This window comes from Piliocolobus tephrosceles, chromosome 8 (assembly GCF_002776525.5).
Source record: "Piliocolobus tephrosceles isolate RC106 chromosome 8, ASM277652v3, whole genome shotgun sequence".
Lineage (NCBI taxonomy): Eukaryota > Metazoa > Chordata > Mammalia > Primates > Cercopithecidae > Piliocolobus > Piliocolobus tephrosceles.
In genome coordinates, this window is record NC_045441.1 from 50,498,954 (window position 1) to 50,518,919 (window position 19,966).

At 39.6% G+C, this 19,966-nt stretch overlaps 1 protein-coding gene across 4 annotated transcripts in view; it reads right to left on the reverse strand.

The window, feature by feature from the left end:
• Window positions 1–19,966, reverse strand: part of PDE1C (phosphodiesterase 1C) — a 579,473-nt gene that overhangs the window by 192,503 nt on the left and 367,004 nt on the right. The gene's annotated exons all lie outside the window — the stretch shown is intronic.

Consider the following 19,966-nt stretch of genomic DNA (forward strand, 5'->3'; position numbering starts at 1 on the left):
ACTATTAAGTTGACTCCAAATGGATAAAGGTTTCTATCGCTGACTTGAACCTCATTATTATTATTAGCTTCTTTCCTTGAATACGTCTGTTATTATCAGCCAGATGCCCCTACCCACCAGTGGGGAGAACAGCTAAATATTTAATTTGTTAAGTCAACAAATATTGATTGTCTGTCATGTGTGAGGTACGAGGGAAGACACTGGTTCACACGTACAATAAAATTCCATTCAGTCTTTAAAGAGAATGAAGGAAACTGATACAGGATGCTTAGGAAAAACTCTTAAAAAAAGAAAAGATGCCCAATGTGTATAGCATCTTTCATTTATGTTTTAAAAATTATTCACATTTATATTTATATGTGCATATAATTACATCGAAATCTTTTGATGCTATACACAAGAAACCAGTGACAAACTCTGGAGACTAGGGTACCTCTGGGGTGGAAGGGAGACAATTTGCATCATAATGTTTGCCATTTTTTACAATGTACATTTGTTATTTTAATAAAAAATAAAATGTCTAAGTCATGAGCAGTATTTTCTAGAGTAGAAAGATTATTTACACTTGAGAATGAAGAATCATGAGTTTTCCTAATTTTCCCCAATTTTAAATCTTAAAACTATGAATTTTCAAATAAAATTAGTATTCATAAAATAATTAGGGGTTTGGCAAATATGCAAGTTGTGTCTGTCAGCATAGTCCACTCACCCCAATTTCCATGTATGCATATGTGCACACTCCATGTCCCATTTTAAATCCTTTTCTCTTTCTCCACCCCAACCCAGCCCCACACAATCTCAAACAGTCTATGTTGTAGGACACAGGTATACCTGTTATCATACATTACAGTTTGTAAACAGAATATTATGCTTTATATTCACAATGGATGGATAGAAGACATTTTATTTACCCTACACACATGCCTGTATACACACACACACACACACACACACAATTATACACACACACATATTGCCTGGTATTCATGTATTTTTCAACTGTGTGTCCTGAAACAATTTTTCTTTTTCACTGAGTCATTCATTGGTCTGTGACATAAAATGTTTTCCAATTCAGAGATCTGTAATGCCAATGTTCAAACCTACATAGTTTACTGTCATAAGAATTAAATAAACTGAAGCATGTGACAGTTCTTCACTCAGATCCTAGCACAAAGCAGTCACTCAATAAATGTTTGTGGAATATGAGTGCATTAAATATGTGTTGAATGTAAATGCAAACCTATTAATATTTTAGCAAATAACCTCTAACAGATAGAACCATGTTAGAAAACTACTAGTTGGATGGCCGAATAGGAACAGCTCCGGTCTGCAGGTCCCAGCAAGACCAATGCAGAAGGCGGGTGATTCCTGCATTTCCAACTGAGGTACTTGGCTCATCTCATTGGGACTGGTTAGACAGCGGGTGCGACACACGGTGGTTGAGCAGAAGCAGGGTGGGGCATTGCCTCACCAGGGAAAGTACAGGGAGCCAGGGAACTCCCTCTCTTAGCCAAGGGAAGCCACAAGGGACTGTGCTGTGAGGGACTGTGCTCTCCAGCTCAGATGATATGCTTTTCCCACGACTTTTGCAACTGCAGACCAGGAGATTCCCGGTCTTGTGGGCCTACACCACCAAGGCCCTGGGTTTCAAGCACAAAACTGGGTGGTCATTTGGGCAGACACCAAGCTAGCTGCAGGAGTTTTGTTTTTGTTTTTGTTTTGTACCCCAGGGGCACCTGGAACACCAGCAAGACAGAACTGTTCACTCCCCTGGAAAGTGTGTTGAAGCCAGGGAGACAAGTAGTCTCACTCAGGGGGCCCCACTTCCATGGAGCCCAGCAAGCTAAGAACCAGTAGCTTGAAATTCTCGCTGCCAGCACAGCAATCTGAAGTTGATCTGGAACAATCAAGCTTGGTGTGGGGAGGGGTGTCTGCCATTACTGAGACCTGAGTAGGTGGTTTTCCCCTCACAGCGTTAACGCTGACTGTGCGGAACTCACTGCAGTGTGGCAAAAGTCTTGGAGCTGGACTGCCTCTCTAGATTCCTACTCACTGGGCAGGACATCTCTGAAAGAAAGGCAGCAGCCTCAGTCAGGGGCTTATAGATAAAATTCCCATCTCCCTGGGACAGAGCGCTTGGGGGAAGGAAGGGGCAGCTGTGGATGTAGCTTTAGTGGACTTAATGTTCCTGCCTGCTGGCTCTGAAGAGAGCAGTGGATTTACCAGCACAGCACTCAAACTCTGCTAAGGGACAGACTGCCTCCTCAAGTGGGTCCCTGACCCCTACGCCTCCTGACTGGGAGATACCTCCCAGTAGCGGTCGACAGATACCTCATACAGGAGAGCTGCAGCTGGCATTAGGCAGGTGCCCCTCTGGGACAAAGCTTCCAGAGGAAGAAGCAGGCAGCAATCTTTGCTGTTCTGCAGCCTCCTCTGGTGATACCCAGGGAAACAGGGTCTGGAGTGGACCCCTAGCAAACTCCAGCAGACCTGCAGAAAAGAGGCCTGTTAGAGCTAACAAAGAGAAAGCAATAACATCAACATCCACAAATAGGATGCCCACAGAAAAACCCCATCCAAAGGCCATCAACATCAAAGATCAAAAGTATATAAGCACACGAAGATGAGGAAAAAACCAGTAGAAAAATGCTGAAAATTCCAAAAACCAGAATACCTCTTCTTCTCCAAATGATTGCAATTCCCCTCCAACAAGGGCACAAAACTGGATGGAGAATGAGTTTGACGAATTGACAGAAGTAGGCTTCAGAAGGTGGGTAATAACAAGCTCTGCTGAGCTAAAGGAGCATGTTCTAACCCAATGCAAGGAAGCTAAGAACCTTGATAAAAGGTTATAGGAACTGCTAACTAGAATAACCAGTTTCGAGAAGAACATAAATGACCTGATGGAGCTGAAAAACACAGTATGAGAACTTCATGCAGCATACACATATCAATAGCTGAATTGATCAAGTGAAGAAAGGATATCAGAGATTGAATATCAACTTAATGAAATGAAGAATGAAGACAAGATTAGAGAAAAAAGAATGAAAAGGAACAAACAAAGCCTCTAAGAAATATGGGACTATGTGAAAAGACCAAACATATGACTGTACCTGAAAGTGATGGGGAGAATGGAACCAAGTTGGAAAACACACTTCAGGATTTTATCCAGGAGAATTTCCCCAACCTAGCAAGACAGCCAAACATTTAACTTCAGGAAATGCAGAGAACACCACTAAGATACTCCTCAAGAAGAGTAACCCCATGACACATAACCATCAGATTCTCCAAGATTGAAACAAAGGAAAAAATGTTAAGGGCAGCCAGAGAGAAAGGTCAGGTTACTTACAAAGGGAAGCCCATCTGACTAACAGTGGGTCTCTCAGCAGAAACCCTACAACCCAGAAAAGAGTGGGGGCCAATATTAAATATTCTTAAACAAAAGAATTTTCAACCCAGAATTTTATATCCAGCCAAACTAAGCTTCACAAGCAAAGGAGAAATAAAATCCTTTGCAGACAAGCAAATACTAAGGGATTTTTTCACCACCAGCCTGCCTTACAAGAGCTCCTGCAGGAAGCACTAAATATGGAAAGGAAAAACTGGCACCAGCCACTGCAAAAACATACCAAATTATAAAGACCAATGACACTATAAAGAAACTGCATCAACTAATGTGCAAAATAATCAGTTAGCATCATGATGACAAGATCAAATTCACACACAACAATATTAACCTTAAATGTAAATGGGCTAAATACCCCAATTAAGAGACACAGACTGGCAAATTGGATAAAGAGTCAAAGACCCATTGGTGTGCTGTATTCAGGGGACCCATCTCATGTGCAAAGACACATGTAGGCTCAAAATAAAGGGATGGAGGAATATTTACCAAGCAAATGGAAATCAGAAAAAAGCGGGGGTTGCAATCCTAGTCTCTGATAAAACAGACTTTAAGCCAATAAGGATCAAAAGAGACAAAGAAGGGCATTACATAATGGTAACAGGATCAATGCAACAAGAAGAGCTAACTATCCTAAATATATATGTACTCAATACAGGAGCACCCAGATTCATAAAGCAAATTCTTAGAGACCTACAGAGACTTAGACTTCCACACAATAATCATGGGAGACTTTAACACCCCACTGTCAATATCAGACAGATCAATAAGACAGAAAATAAACAAGGATATTCAGGACTTGAACTCAGCTCTGGACCAAGCAGACCTAATAGACATCTACAGAACTCTCCACCACAAATCAACAGAATATACATTCTTCTTAGCACCAAGTAGCAATTATTCTAAAATTGACCACATATTTGGAAGTAAAACACTCCTCAGCAAATGCAAAAGAATGGAAATCATAACAGTCTCTCAGACCACAGTGCAATCAAATTAGAACTCAGGATTAATAAACTCACTCAAAACTGCACAACTACATGCAAACTGCACAACTACATGCAAACAAACCTGCTCCTGAATAACTACTATGTAAATAACAAAATTTTTTTTTTTTTTTTTTTTGAGGCAGAGTCTCGCTCTGTCGCCTGGACTGGAGTGCAGTGGCCGGATCTCAGCTCACTGCAAGCTCCGCCTCCCGGGTTTACGCCATTCTCCTGCCTCAGCCTCCCGAGTAGCTGGGACTACAGGCGCCTGCCACCTCGCCCGGCTAGTTTTTGTATTTTTAGTAGAGACGGGGTTTCATTGGGTTAGCCAGGATGGTCTCGATCTCCTGACCTCGTGATCCGCCCGTCTCGGCCTCCCAAAGTGCTGGGACTACAGGCTTGAGCCACCGCACCCGGCCATAACAAAATTAAGGCAGAAACAAATAAGCTCTTTGAAACCAATGAGAACAAAGACACAATGTACCAGAATCTCTGGGACACAGCTAAAGCAGTGTTTAGAGGAAAATGTATAGCACTAAATGCCTGCAACAGAAAGTGGGAAAGATCTAAAATAGACACTTTAACATCACAATTAAATAAACTAGAGAAGCAAGAGCAAACAAATTCAAAAGTTAGCAGAAGACAAGAAATAACTAAGATCAGAGCAGAACTGAAGGAGATACAGACATGAAAACCCCTTCCAAAAATCAAGGAATCCAGGAGCTGTGTTTTTGAAAAGATTAACAAAATAGACCACTAGCCAGACTAATAAAAAAGAAAAGAGAGAAGAATCAAATAAACATAATAAAAAATGATAAAGGGGATATCGTCACCGATCCCACAGAAATACAAACTACCATTAGAGAATACTATAAACACCTCTACACAAATCAACTAGAAAAATCTAGAAGAAATGTATAAATTACTGGACACATACACCCTCCCAAGACTAAACCAGGAAGAAGTCCCTGAATAGACCAATAACAAGTTCTGAAATTGAGGCAGTAATTAATAGCCTACCAACCAAAAAAAAGTCCAAGACCAGATGAATTCACAGCCAAATTCTACCAGAGGTATAAGGAGGAGCTGGTACCATTCCTTCTGAAACTATTCCAATCAATAGAAAAAGAGGAACTCCTCCCTAACTCATTTTATAAGGCCAGCATCATCCTGATACCAAAGCCTGTCAGAGACACAACGAAAAATGAAAGTTTCAGGCCAATATTTCTGATGAACATCAATGTGAAAATCCTCAATAAAATACTGGCAAACTGAATCCAGCAGAATATCGAAAAGCTTATCCTGGCCAGGTGCAGTGGCTCACACCTGTAATTCCAGCACCTTGGAAGGCCAAGGCAGGCAGATCACAAGGCCGAGAGATCAAGACCATCCTAGCTAACACAGTGAAACCTTGTCTCTTCTAAAATTACAAAATAATAATAATAATAATAGCCAGGCATGGTGGCACACACCTGTAGTCCCAGCTACTCAGGAGGCTGAGGCAGGAGAATCACTTGAACCTGGGAGGTGGAGGTTGCAGTGAGCCAAGATCATGCCACTGCACTCCAGCCTGGGTAACAGAGCAAGACTCTGTCTCAAAAAAAAAAAAAAAAAAAAAAGAAAGAAAAGCTTATCCACCACTATCAAGTAAGCTTCATCCCTGGGATGCAAGGCTGGTTCAACACACAAAAATCAATAAACGTAATCCATCACACAAACAGAACAAATGACAAAAACCACATGATTATCTCAATAGATGCAGAAAAGGCCTTCAATAAAATTCAACATCCCTTCATGCTAAAAGCACTCAATAAGCTAGGTACTAATGGAATGTACCTCAAAATAATAAGAGCTATTTATGACAAAGCCATAGCCAATATCATACTTAATAGGCAAAAACTGGAAGCATTCTCTTTGAAAACGGGCACAAGACAAGGATGCCCTCTCTCACCACTCCTATTCAATATAGTATTGGAAGTTCTGGTCAGGGCAATCAGGCAAGAGAAAGAAATAAACTGTATCCAAATAGGAAGACAGAAAGTCAAATTGTCTCTGTTTGCAGATGACATGATTGTTATGTTTAGAAAACCCCATTGTCTCAGCCCAAAAACTCCTTAAACTGATAAGCAACTTCAGCAATGTCTCAGGAAACAACATCAATGTGCAAAAATCACAAGCATTCCTATACACCAATAGCAGACAGAGAGCCAAATCATGAGTGAACTCCCATTCACAATTGCTACAAAGAAAATAAAATACCTAGGAATACAGCTTACAAGGGATGTGAAGGACCTCTTCAAGGAGAAATACAAACTGCTGCTCAAGGAAATAAGAGAGGACACAAACAAATGGAAAAACATTCCATGCGCATGGATAGGAAGAATCAATATCATGAAAATGGCCATACTGACCAAAGTAATTTATAGATTCAATGCTAGTCCCATTAAGCTACCATTGACTTTCTCCACAGAACCAGGAAAAAATACTTTAAATTTCATATGGAACCAAAAGAGAGCCCGTATAGCCAAGACAATCCTAAGGAAAAAGAACAAACCTGGAGGTATCACGCTACCTGACTTCAAACTATACTACAAGGCTACAGTAACCAAAACAGATATACAGACCAATGGAACAGAACAGAGGTCTCAGAAATAATACCAGGCATCTACAACCATCTGATCTTCGACAAACCTGACAAAAACAAGCTATGGGGAAAAGATTCCCTATTTAATAAATGGTGTTGGGAAAACTGGCTAGCCATATGCAGAAAAGTGAAACTGGATCCCTTCTTTGCACCTTATACAAAAATTAACTCAAGATGGATTAAATACTTAAATGTAAAACCTAAAACAATAAAAACCCTAGAAGAAAACCTATGCAATACCATTCAGGACATAGGCATGGCTTCATGACTAAAACACCAAGAGCAATTGCAACAAAAGCCAAAATTGACAAATAGGATCTAATTAAACTAAAAGGCTTCTGCACAGCAAAAGAAACTATCATCAGAGTGAACAGACAACCTTTAGAATGGGAGAAAATTTTTGCAATCTATCTGTCTGACAAAGATCTAATATCTGGAATCTAAAAGGAACTTAAATAAATTTACAAGAAAAAAGAAAACAACCCCATCAAAAAGTGGGTGAAGGATATGAACAGACACTTCACAAAAGAAGACATTTATGTGGCCAACAAACATGTGAAAAAAAAGCTCATCATCACTGGTCATTAGAGAAATGAAAATCAAAACCACAATGAGATAACATCTCACACCGGTTACAGTGGCGATCATTAAAAAGTCAGGAAACAGCAGATGTGGGAGAGGATGTGGAGAAATAGGAACACTTTCACACTGTTGGTGGGAATGTAAATTAGTTCAACCATTGTGGAAGACAGTGTGGCAATTCCTCAAAGATCTAAAATCAGAAATACCATTTGATCCAGCAATCCCATTACTGGGTATATACCCAAAGGATTATTAAGTCATTCTACCATAAAGACACATGCACACGTATGTTTACTGCAGCTATTCACAATAGCAAAGACTTGGAACCAACCTAAATGCCCATCAGTGATAGACTGGATAAAGAAAATGTGGCACATATACACCATGGAATACTATGCAGCCATAAAGAAGAATGAGTTCATGTTCTTTGCAGGGACATGGATGAAACTGGAAACCAATATTCTCAGCAAACTAACACAGGAACAGAAAATCAAACACCACATATTCTCACTCATAAGTGGGAGTTGAATAATGAGAATGAATGGGTACAGGGAGGGGATCATCACACACTGGAATCTGTCAGGGGTTAAGGGGCAAGCAGAAGGAAAGCATTAGGACAAATACCTAATGCATACAGGGCTTAAAACCTAGATGATGGGTTGATGGGTGCAGCAAGCCACCATGGCACATGTATACCTATGTAACAAACCTGCATATTCTGCACATGTATCCCGGAACTTAAAGTTTAATAAATAAAAAAAAAAAAAAGAAAACTACTAGGTGTTTTTCTCTTTGATTAGAGAAAATAATAAATATATCAATAGGTCAATATAGTATTTTCAATTCATTGCAACATGACGAGGGTAAACACCTAAGTATTTATTTCTGGAAGTGATGCTACAGTAAATGTTGAAATTGAAGAACAATGCCTAATGCAATTTTCCAGAACTGAGGAGGCTTTTGCTTTTCAACACCAGTTATTGTATTGGAAGAAACTTTCTATTTAAATAATAGGTTTTTATGCCAACCACAGCTAATAGGGCCCATTGCATAAACAAGTGCACTGTGTAACAGTTTTAGGATGACACTTGATATAGTCTGGATACTTGTCCCTGCCCAACTCTAATGTTGAATTGTAATCCTCAGTGTTGGAGGTGGGGACCGGTGGGAGGTGTTTGGATCATGGGGGCAGATACCTTATGAATCGCTTGGGCCAACCCTGTTGGTGATAGTGAGCTCTCACTCTAAGTTCATGGGAGATCTGTTGGTTTAAAAGTGTGTGGCACCTCCCCACTGCCTTGCTCATGCTTCTGCCATGTGACATGCAAGCTCCCACTTCTTCTGCCTTGAGTAAAAGCTTTCTGAGGCTTCACTGGAAGCTATGTTTCCTACACAACCTGCAGAACCATGAGCCAATTAAATAAACCTCTTTTCTTTATAAATTACCCAGTCTCAGGTTTTTCTTTATAGCCATGTGAGAACGGCCTAATACACTTAAGAAAATAATACCCTAAAAATGAATTTCACTTTTTCAAGGCATTTGAACATGCACTATTCCATTTTATGCTTTTCCACAATTATGTGAATTCAAGATGGTATGAAAAGAAACAGGGAATTGTCTTGAATAAGTTAAGTGCTTCATCCAAGTCTCTGCCAAGAGACTTCATATCCTTGTACCTTCTGGTGGCCACGATTGCTAAGACACCATCAAATGAATGTAGGACTCCTCTGACTTAAGAACAGCTTTTCAGAGTATGAAAAGAGATGCTATATTTGATGCACATCTCTGCTCTGATAAGTACACTGATTCAAAAAATGATTCATTTTTTTTAAAAATGTGCCCATTAGAATTCCAAGTTTATGACATAGCTAAGACTCTTAGCCTTAGTTCATTAATGACATTTTTGTTGATAAGTGTAATTCAGACAATAACACGATATTAATGTAATCCTTGTCATTCATTCCAGTGGCAACTTTCTCTGTGCAACACGCTTTGCACTGAAACTAGTTTATGTTCCTGGCACAGCATCTTTAAAGTAGAAAATCTATTACATAAACATTTCTAGCAAATTCAATTAGCACCACAAATACAAAAAAAAAAAAAAAAATCACACTAGCTATGTGAGTTGATACTGGTCTGCTTCATATGGCAAAACTGTCTGACTCTTGCCTCATAATCTAAAAGTTCACAGAAGGAATACTGTAAAGTTATCTGATTTGCGGTACGTTTGAGGAAGGGTAATCTCCTCTTATGCCATCATTCTCCTAAGATCCCAGAAATTTTACTCAAGGTCAGTTGGAACACTGAATGCTCTGTGAGTGACTGATGCTCAGGCTTGCCTGCCGTTCTTTTATAGGATCTCTGTGGGCCAGAAAATCATGAAAATATAGTTCTACAAAAAATAAATTCCTCCAACACGGAATTCTCTTTCCAATAATACAATTTCGTGGGGAGAAAATGAGTGATTATGTTCCAATTTCATTTTTAAAATACAATGATAACGCTACATTGTTAAACTAATCTCATTTCTAGAACATACATGTAAGGACAAAAATATCAGGTTAACAAATTGTTTTTATCTTATAACCTTCCATTATGACAAAAACAACAAAAACTCGAATGCCTTCTCTAGTAAGAGTCCATGGATAGCGCTAGCGTTGATATAGGGGTCTATCAATTCTAAAATGTCAAGACACAGAAATAGTGAAGAGAAGGCAGCCTGAGTAGATGAAAACGATAAAAAATTTCACATATTGACACAACATTCCTTTGTTCAACTGAAATTAGTGCTTTTGAAAACCGCTTGGCTGACAGCCCTGAGCCTGGGGCATTCTCCATTTCCTTTACAAATCAAATCAGTTATTTCAACTCTGCCCCTTGCCCCAGGCCTCCACTTCCCTTTTACAGAACCTCCCTCCTACTGACTTCAGAGCACAAGTTCATCCATCTCTAACTCTTGCACTAAAGTTCATACACCTGAAAGGAAAACCTATAAATAAGCTCTCAGGACAAGTGAAAATCCATCAATGCGAAGGTCAGGGAGAGCTTCCAATGATACAAGGGCACATTCATTCATTCATTCATTCGCCAGCACCCACTCTGCGGCAGGCCCAATGCTAGGCCTGGAGACACGCATAACAATAAAATAAGACTCAGCCCCTTGTGTCAGAGGTGTTTACAATCTGGTCAGGGTAACTAACATAAATTACAGTTAGGATGCATGTACTAAGAGTAGTATAAACAAAATGCTATAGGGTACCCAAGAATGAACCTTGCACTAAAGTCTCTTTGCCTCTGGGTCCTCTTATTTATCAGGGTCTAACATCACCAAAAGGCAGCTGAAAGGAAAGAAAGACAATGCCAGCAGTAGCAGCAGCCTCAGCCGTGCTCATCACACTGAGTGGGCACTGCATAGGGGTGGATCTCACAAGGCCTATTACCCAACTTCTCACATTTTGATAAAGGGAGGAAATTTCCCTCCATCTTCCACAGGTGAACACAGGAGGGAATGCCATCTGTAAGATATTCACAGCAACCTCTATCAAAGTTTCAGCCATTTCCCACTTTTACTCCAAAAGTGACCATATTCTGTAATCCAAAAATTGGGACATGTGACCTGACAAATAAGTTTTTTTTCAAATAAAAAAGTATATTTTTATAAATAATTATAAAGACCTAAAGACGGAATCACATATGGTTATATACTCAACATTTGTTGAGTCATTATTTATTAGGGAATGGTCCATAAAACCTATCATGTGGGTTGGGATAGACAGTAACATGTAGCATCCATGTCTTTGCTTCTACCACATCCAAACTGCATTGATGCTGATGCTACAAAAAGTCAATGGAAAGGTTTGTTTTTCCCAATTCCCAAGAAAAGAAACTCTACAATATGCCCTTACAACACACACCTGTAGTATTCTAATCTCATTCCTTCCAGGGAGAAGAAAAAAAAAAAAACTCTGAAAAGTTATAACACCTCATTTATCCCAAACTTACAGGCATCAGACACACATACATGAGCAAGCATGCAAGCAGGATGTGCCAATAGCATCCCCCACTAAGGACATGTACTAAACCTTACGAACATAATGATATCAAACAGGACATTTAGAATTTCAATGACCCTATTATTTCTTATTTTGCATACAAGTGTAGTCACGTTGCTTTTCTGGCTTAATGTCTCATCACAGATTAGAAACCAGGAATTTTAAAAGGGATAGAGAAAAGTATTGAAGATAGGCATCCAAAGAGTTCTGGCAAACTATAAATATTTGTTCTATAAACCAAAAAGGATCTGAGGCATGTCTCAATCAGTTTAGAGGTTTATTTTGCCAAGGTTAAGAGCCAGCCCACAACAGATCCTCAGGAGGTCCTGAGAATATGTGAACAAGGTGTGATTGAGTTACAGCTTGCTTTTATACATTTTAGGGAGATAGAAGTTACAGGTAAAGACATACATCAACACACGTAGGCTATCGCTGGTTTGCCCATCTCCAAATGGGCAGGTTGGGAGGGGTGCTTCCAGGTCATAGGTAAATTCAAAGATTTATTGACTGGCAATTGTTGAAAGAGTTGAAGTCAGTCTGAGTTAAGATAAGGGGGATTGTGGAAGTCAAGGTTTTTATGTAGACAAAGCTTCCCCATAGCAAGCTTCAGAGAGAATAGATGGTGACTGTCTCTTATCAGACCTTAAAAGGTGTCAGACTCTGGAAAAAAACTAGTAATGGAAGGAGAGCCTCTACAGAATGCAAATTTCCCCCACAAGAAACAGCTTTGCAGGGCCATTTCAAAATATGTCAAAGAAATATATTGTGGGGTAAAATACTTTCATTTCTTTCAGGACCTGCTGTGTTATGTGCTACTATACCAGAGTCAGGTTGGAATTTTGTATCTTATTGCTACAAAGAGTCTGTTTTGTCAGTCATAAGAGTTCTGTTTTCATGTTAATGTTGATCAATTGTGTCTAAACTCCAAAGAGAGGAGAGTCGAAGAGGCATGTCCGGATGCCCCCTTCTCATCATGGCTGGAACTAGTTCTTCAGGTTTCTTTGGGATCCCTTTGGCCAAGAGGAAGATCCATTCTTTTGGTTGCGGGTAACCAGAAATTTTATTTTTGGTTTACAGTTCCATGAATGAAGGAAATGAGAAAACAAGTCACATCAAATAGACTTGCAATAAAAAGACAATGTTTTAAAGTCTGTTCAAAAGACATCCAGGACCAGTTATTGCCCTTAAAATTTTCTATACAGATCAGTTATGCTTACTACTATTTGCCAAATCTAATGATACTCACCATTAAGAAACTCACATTTTATTCAGCATATTATGCTTAAGGAGTCATAAACATGAAAAATATACATTCAAGGTTTTTCACTACAAAATAGTTTTCATAAAAAGCTTCTGAAGTGGTGAGCTTCAGTTTTTGTAAAATTTGTTAACATGGGCACTCCATTCCCAAACAATGCAAGATAGTGTTTATTTTGCCTTGAAAAGTGCATTATTTATAGAGGTATGTTATGCTCATTTCAAATAAACCCACTTAAGATGAAGAGAAAGCCCTTATTTGTCTTTAATCATCCAGACTGAGATCTATACTGATTGAGCTTTCTGTATAATTACTCACCCAAACATTTCACACTGTGTAGATACAATCTAGGGCCTACTGTACGAATTGCAAGCAATTTGGGGATTTTGCAAGAATGTCATTTTGGAAGATGGATGCATTTCTGATTCAACAATGGTTATTAATCTAGTAGCCTAGGAAAAAATAAACAGGTATCTAAAAACTTCTAAAATTGGTTTGTAGAGGTCTAGAATATGCAGTTTCCCAAACCATTCACTTATTTGGGTAATTCCAAATAATTTATCTGCAGCTTTTATCTTGTAAAGTATCTCAAAAGAGAGCAGGCAAACCAGATAAGCTGGAAGGGGTGGGAGGCTGGGAGGGAGGAGTCAGACCAAATTGTTTAGCCATATTCAATATTATTGGTAGAAAGTTCTTTTTACCTGATATTTACTCTTAGAATACTTTCCTTTTAATCATGTATGCAATGCTGTAAGTATCTACCTCTATTCAAAAATGATAAAAACATCGATCAAAGTTTATTGTAAAACTTTACAAAAATTTATGTTGAATCAACTTTATTCATCATAATAGCCCCTAGCACATAAAACTATTCAATAATTCACAAATTTTTTGTTGAATGAAAAACTGAATGACACTTGCATGTCTCAGTGACACAATGGCAAATGGTATCTTTCTAACCTTAATTATAGCTACAGGGCACTAATGACACAGCATCATTGTTAAGAGCTCAGCACCCTCACCACCTCCAGCACCAAAGCACTTTTAGCTCCCAGTGGCATGTTCTAGGTATTGAACAGGACAATTCAGAAGCATAATCCAAGTCCTTCAGGGGACTCCAAATTTAAAAAGCTCAAGCACTAGCAAAAATTTTAATTTAAAATTATTACTCTAACAGTGTGAGGACAAAACTAGGTGGTTAGACTAGTTTGTATTTTTTCAAGTCAGTTGCTATGGTTTTAAAAATTCATGTAGAAGAATCTTTGTTAAACACAGAGAGAGAGAAGAAGAAGGAGGAGGAGGAGGAAGAGGAGGAGGAGGAGGAGAAGGAAAAAGAGAAAGAGAAGGAGAAGGAGAAGGAGGAGAAGCAGCAAAATCATTTACGTAGTTATTCGGTTCAGTGTAACTGACTTGGGTGAGCAATGAATAGACCACACCACTGAGTTTTCAAGGTTGGTATCCAAATGCTCTTGTTTGACAAGAGTTAAAAGGAACGCAAGTGTTTAAGATAAACCCTATCTTTGTTTTTAATATTTAGGGATATGATTTTGGTTGAAGACGGGGAGGGTCACTATATCATCAAAAAACACAGAACGGATATCCCCCTTATCTTAACTCAATCTGAGAGTTGAGAAAAATATAAATGAAAACAAAGAATTTTTAAGAAGAAATTGGTAAGAGATGAGGATTATAAATAAAGTTTTAAAAGCAGCTTCAGAACATCCAAGAACAGTTCTCACTTCACTTGACTCATCAAGACCTGCTTAGGAAAGAAGATAGCAACTAACTCTTCTTTACCAAATAGGCCAATGAATTATGATAGAAACTGATCAAGATAATACAAAGAAAGGAACGGATAAAACTCAAGAGAGCATGTAACAAAGGTCAATACACAATGAAGTCATCTAGAAAGATAAAGAATATTGGCAACTCCCAAAAAACAGTACAGTCAGCGACAACTGAAAGTCTTAGAAAAAGGAGGCATGTTTGGCTGTTCACAGCCTGGAGAAAGGGTGAGTCTCCACTATCAGAAAGATGTGCAATGTAGAATCTGGGAAACTAGGAAATCTCCCCAAACTAGAGTAAAATGTCAGACTAATGGCATCCAGCTCTGGCTGCACATTAGAATCACCAGGGGACCTTTTTAGAAATCACAAATGCTCACCTGGAGAGCCTGATTCGTTTTATTTAGATTGGATCTGGGTTTAGAAACTATTTTAAAGTAGTAATTAGTAGAGACAGAATTTGAACTCATATCTATCTGACTCGAAATCCCAGGCTTTTTCTATTGTGCCACAATGTCTCCTTCTAGCCCTACCCAACCAAGCAGTATTGGAGGGGTGGAGTTGCCTGTGCTGTAGTTTCTCCGCTGATATACTCTCAGGAGTGCAGGCTTAGCTGTCTGCGATGAAAGCAGAGGCAGTCACTGTAAAAGCAGATGGTCAAGACCTGAGTCTGTTTTCTCCCTAAACAATTTTCCAATTCTTCTCTGCAAGTTAGAGTTCATGATTTATCCTCTTTTAAACTAGAAGAAAACTACAGAAGCCTGAAGTCCAGACAAAGAATGGAGCCCCACAATATATGCAAATGGGCCAGTGTTGCTGGCCCAGGCAGGCCAAGGAAAGGGAGGAAGATGCACAGGACAGGAGAAGTAAAAGGGACAAAGGAGTCTGGGGACCTCCCAGAACCCATAGGGATGGGCGCCCTGAAGCATTTAGAAGAGGGATTATGAGGCAGAGCTTCCCTGAAGGGCAACAAGCCCCCTTTGTAGTCACCTGAACAGAAACCCATCTGTGTGCACATTGGTTCATCATTGGTCCTCATGCACTGATAATTCTGGTGAGGAATAATGAATGGCAAGATGAATGAAACCCAGCCATTCTCTGTGAGCAGGTGAATCCAGTTTCACCCTGAGCATCCTGACTGGACCTCCTCCCTCCACCCACACAGACCCATCATCAAGTCATTCCCACCCTCGCCCCTTCTCCAGGTCCCTTTGCTCTGCCCACCTCAGCCCTTACAAGAACAGACCAAGTGTACACCTTCCAACTAACACCTCCACACACAAATAGGAAACCTATCCCAGTTAAGCCTCATTTCTGCACATGACAGATAATAAGCAAGACAACAATCTTCTAAGTGGAAACATGGACATTTCAAAACACTAAGCAACTAGCGCCTAAGCTGCTCACCCAAAGCACAAGGTAAATATCCCACGGTAAAGCAAAAGTGATCTGAGCTCTGGCTACCCTAAAGCTTTGGAAACAAGGTCCTAAGATGGTTCTATAAACACACTCTTTGAGCAAAATACTAAAAGGCAATGATGGTGAGCAAGCAGAGACGGCAGCAAGAGGGAAATCCCTGACTGGAGGGACCTGTTCACCAACACTGTCTTCACCCTAGGGTTAAGTCCATCAGCCCTAGAACCAGCTAATCTTCCAGCAGAAGTTATCAGCCCAAATTTCAATGGTGCGAGACCCTCAGAAGTTGTACTAGATGATGACAGAAATCTTTTTGCCAAAACCACAGAAGTTTCTTTGGACAGTCTAGAAAGGGAAACTAACCTCTCCTCGCAACCTTCTCCTACAATCACCCTATCATCCCTATTACAGTCATTGCTGCCAGAATTGAATCAAAGAATGTGTCTCCTCCTGTGTTCTTTGACAGATCCAGGGAGGGGGTACAGAATAATGTTTGTACTCTAAATTAATATGGCAATAACAAGTATTTGGTTATCCCCCCAACATCCCCTTCCCGTTAGTTATTCCTAATTGAGGCCTTTCAGACATTTTAGGAACTGAACATTGGATGAAAGGAGTCAGGGAAACTGGCTTCTAATTTTATCTCTACTGCTTTTTAATCCAGTGGCCTGGGCACATCCCTTACCTTCTTAAGACAAAGAGTTTGTCACTTGTGATATTATGACAAGAATGTGAGCCCCTCAGGGTTCCTATGCTGGTCAAACAAGATAAGGTATGAAAGTCTTTTGAAAACTGTTAATCTTAACAAAGTGGCATTTTGAGTTATTTTATTTGATTCACTTATGCAATAAATACTGTAGGGACTTTTTTAAGCAAAATATGCACAAAACAAAGGATAGTACTTCCAGCAACACCTTAAGAGAGATATCATTCTGTGAAACAGGTACCTACTCACGTGAATATACGGAGGGATGGAGGAAATCTTTCTTTCTGGGTTTTCTTTTGCACTCACCTCCAAAGACAGTCGCTAAATGTCTTTGTAAGAGCAGCATGGGGAAACCTCAGGAATAAGGGCTCAGTGTGCTCCATAGGTTCCAGAGTCTGTGGAGGCCTTGTTTCAAAGCTCAGGGCAGAAATCATAAGCTGTATCAAGTACCCTGTTTTGTGTCCATCTGAATCATGAATTCTTATACAGCTCTCCAGGAAAAGTATCAGTTTCAGGGTCACTAGCTCCCATATTATGCCCCTAAACTGTCTTTTATCATTACCTAACTACTTCATGCTGCCCTTAGTGACCCCAAAGAGGGTGGATTTTAAAAATTAGGACCCTCAGAAACCTATGAACCTGGCAGGATGTTGTTGAAGCTATTTGAATTCCAAGAAGAAATATATCCTAGAGATGTCATGAATTTAAACTAATCCAAGGAGTATTAAAATGGTTGTGTGCTGCCCTTTGTCTCACAGGTTACAACTGATGCTGTACAAGCAAGTGGGAATGAAAAACATGAGAAGAATCTAAGACAGTAACTGCAGACCGTTCTTCCTGGAAGTTATTCATTTTGAGAAGCAAGTGATAGTTACTTTCTAGAGATGGTAATGAGCAAATATAGTTTTGTCTGGATTAAATCTATCTTGATGGTTGATTGCTACCCTTGGGATACATTCCAATGATAAAAGCAAACAAAATCTGTATTGTCTTCATATAAATGTCATCCAGTCGAGCCAATCCACTTATATGATAACAAGATTTCTTCATTCCCCGAGGGAAATATTTTTCTACTTATAAGCCAAAGAATCTTGTTTCTATCATTAAGATCCTTTTCAAAAATACTACCACATGGGCTACTAGAGGAGCAGGTGTCAATAACACTTAAAAATACAGATGGCTATGACTAGCGGAGTGTGAATGACTGTAGCTGCTGAGATGAGCCCAGCCAAGACCCCAGGAGAAAGGAACCCTGGAAATTTTCTATGCCGGACAGCATGCAAATTCCCCATACTAGGAGTTAGGCCTTCCCCAAAGAGACCTTGTCCTTTGGCAGTTTGGAAACCTTTGAGCCTCAAGGTACAGGGTGCATGTGTAAGAGCTATAAAAGGAGAACCAGTGCCACAGGATTAGATCATGTAAGGTGATAATTAAGAGCCATATGCCTATCACATAGGACCAATTTCAAAAGGATATGTGAGGTCTAGCCCAGGGAGGCTCAGAACACATGAGATTTGCCCTTGTCCTGCAGTCACTGCTCACCAGACACCTGGGGGCCACTAGCCTGGCATGGCCACTCCAGAGAATTGGTTCTATGGGAAGTTTTGTTCAATAAAAAGATCTCCTGATTGTTGACCCATATTCTATTTTTTATGCAATAATCAAGCAGATTTATTTTGTATTGCCCATGGTAGTATACCCAGAGGTTTTAGGGTCCTCATTTTCTTCCAATCTAACATTGTTACTCAAATATTAAGGTGGCAGCAAGTTCATCAACAGTAATCCCATAAATATCAATGATCAGGAGTATAAACCCATGAACAATGACTAATTCTTCAAAGGTATCTAATTCATTCTCCCCAAATTTCTGTGTACTAAGGGATCTTCTTTTCAGAGGCATGTAAATGAGAATCTCCTGCCAAGGAATCTAAAACTCTACACTTTATTGGATTCGGATCAGAATTTCAGATACTGGGATCAAAACCAATTAGAGGAGTTTGTTGAACCTCTACCAATGAAAAAACAGCCAGTTCAGAAGTATGGCAGAATCTTTAAGACATAATTTCTTAAAGATATCAATAGCTAGATTTTAAAAAATGAAGAATCTCATCAGGCAAACACCAAGTAAAACAAAATTCCTATTTGTTGACGCCCCTAGTCTTCACAAGTGACTTCAATCCCAGTCCAACTGTGGGCAAGCAGAGCTCTCCAGCAGAAGCTGCCCACACCATTCTCAGTACAATTATCTGCCCTCCTGGCCCAAGACCAACAGCCTCCCCTCAACTAAAATGAACTCCTTCTCACCTTGTCATTAAAACTTCACTTAGCCCAAACCCCACTTTTCAAATCACCAGCATAAGACACACCCTAGATCACACTTGAGTTCTTTCAGGGTCGTCCTCATCCTACTATGCTCTGTCTGGTTTTCCCTCCCCGTTACAGTTGCACTAGAGCATTCACCTGGGCCAAGGTTAATAAATATATCATGTGTGGTTCAACACCCTCACTCCTGAGCACAGAACAGACATTGTCCACCATTCTGGACCCTTCCTCAAAGAGCCTGGATGATGCTTCAACGTCCTTCTCCCCCAGGCTGCTATTCAAGGTGGCTCTCCTGAGGGTGGGTAGGTGAGAAGGATGATCAGTTAGTAATTGGCCCACCAGTGGATCTTGCACCTCACCTAACCAGTATCTGCCATTCTCACCGTTCTCTGGCACAAAATGCAATTCAACATGAGTCTGATGGGTGTTCTGTTCCTGCATGGGTTAAATACAGACCTGCAGCCTCTAACTTTTTGCTCTTACAAACTGAAAGTATTTTAAAACACCATATATCCCCTTAAACTTTATAAAGTTTAAATCTATATTCTTACTTTGCATAAGTTTAAATAGTTTTAAGAACATATATTTCCAGCATCTTGTAAACATCGACAACTAAAAATTACATTTTTAGTTTAACCAGTGAAGTCTAAATACCACAATGTATCTGTGATATCTAAAAACTGTAATGATTAAATAATCACCATCAACCACTTAAAAAATACAGAAACAAGCTCCTTAACGTTTTTGAAGAAACTTTTAATTTTAGAATAATTTCAGATTTACAGAAAAATTGCAAAGAAAATATAGAGTTC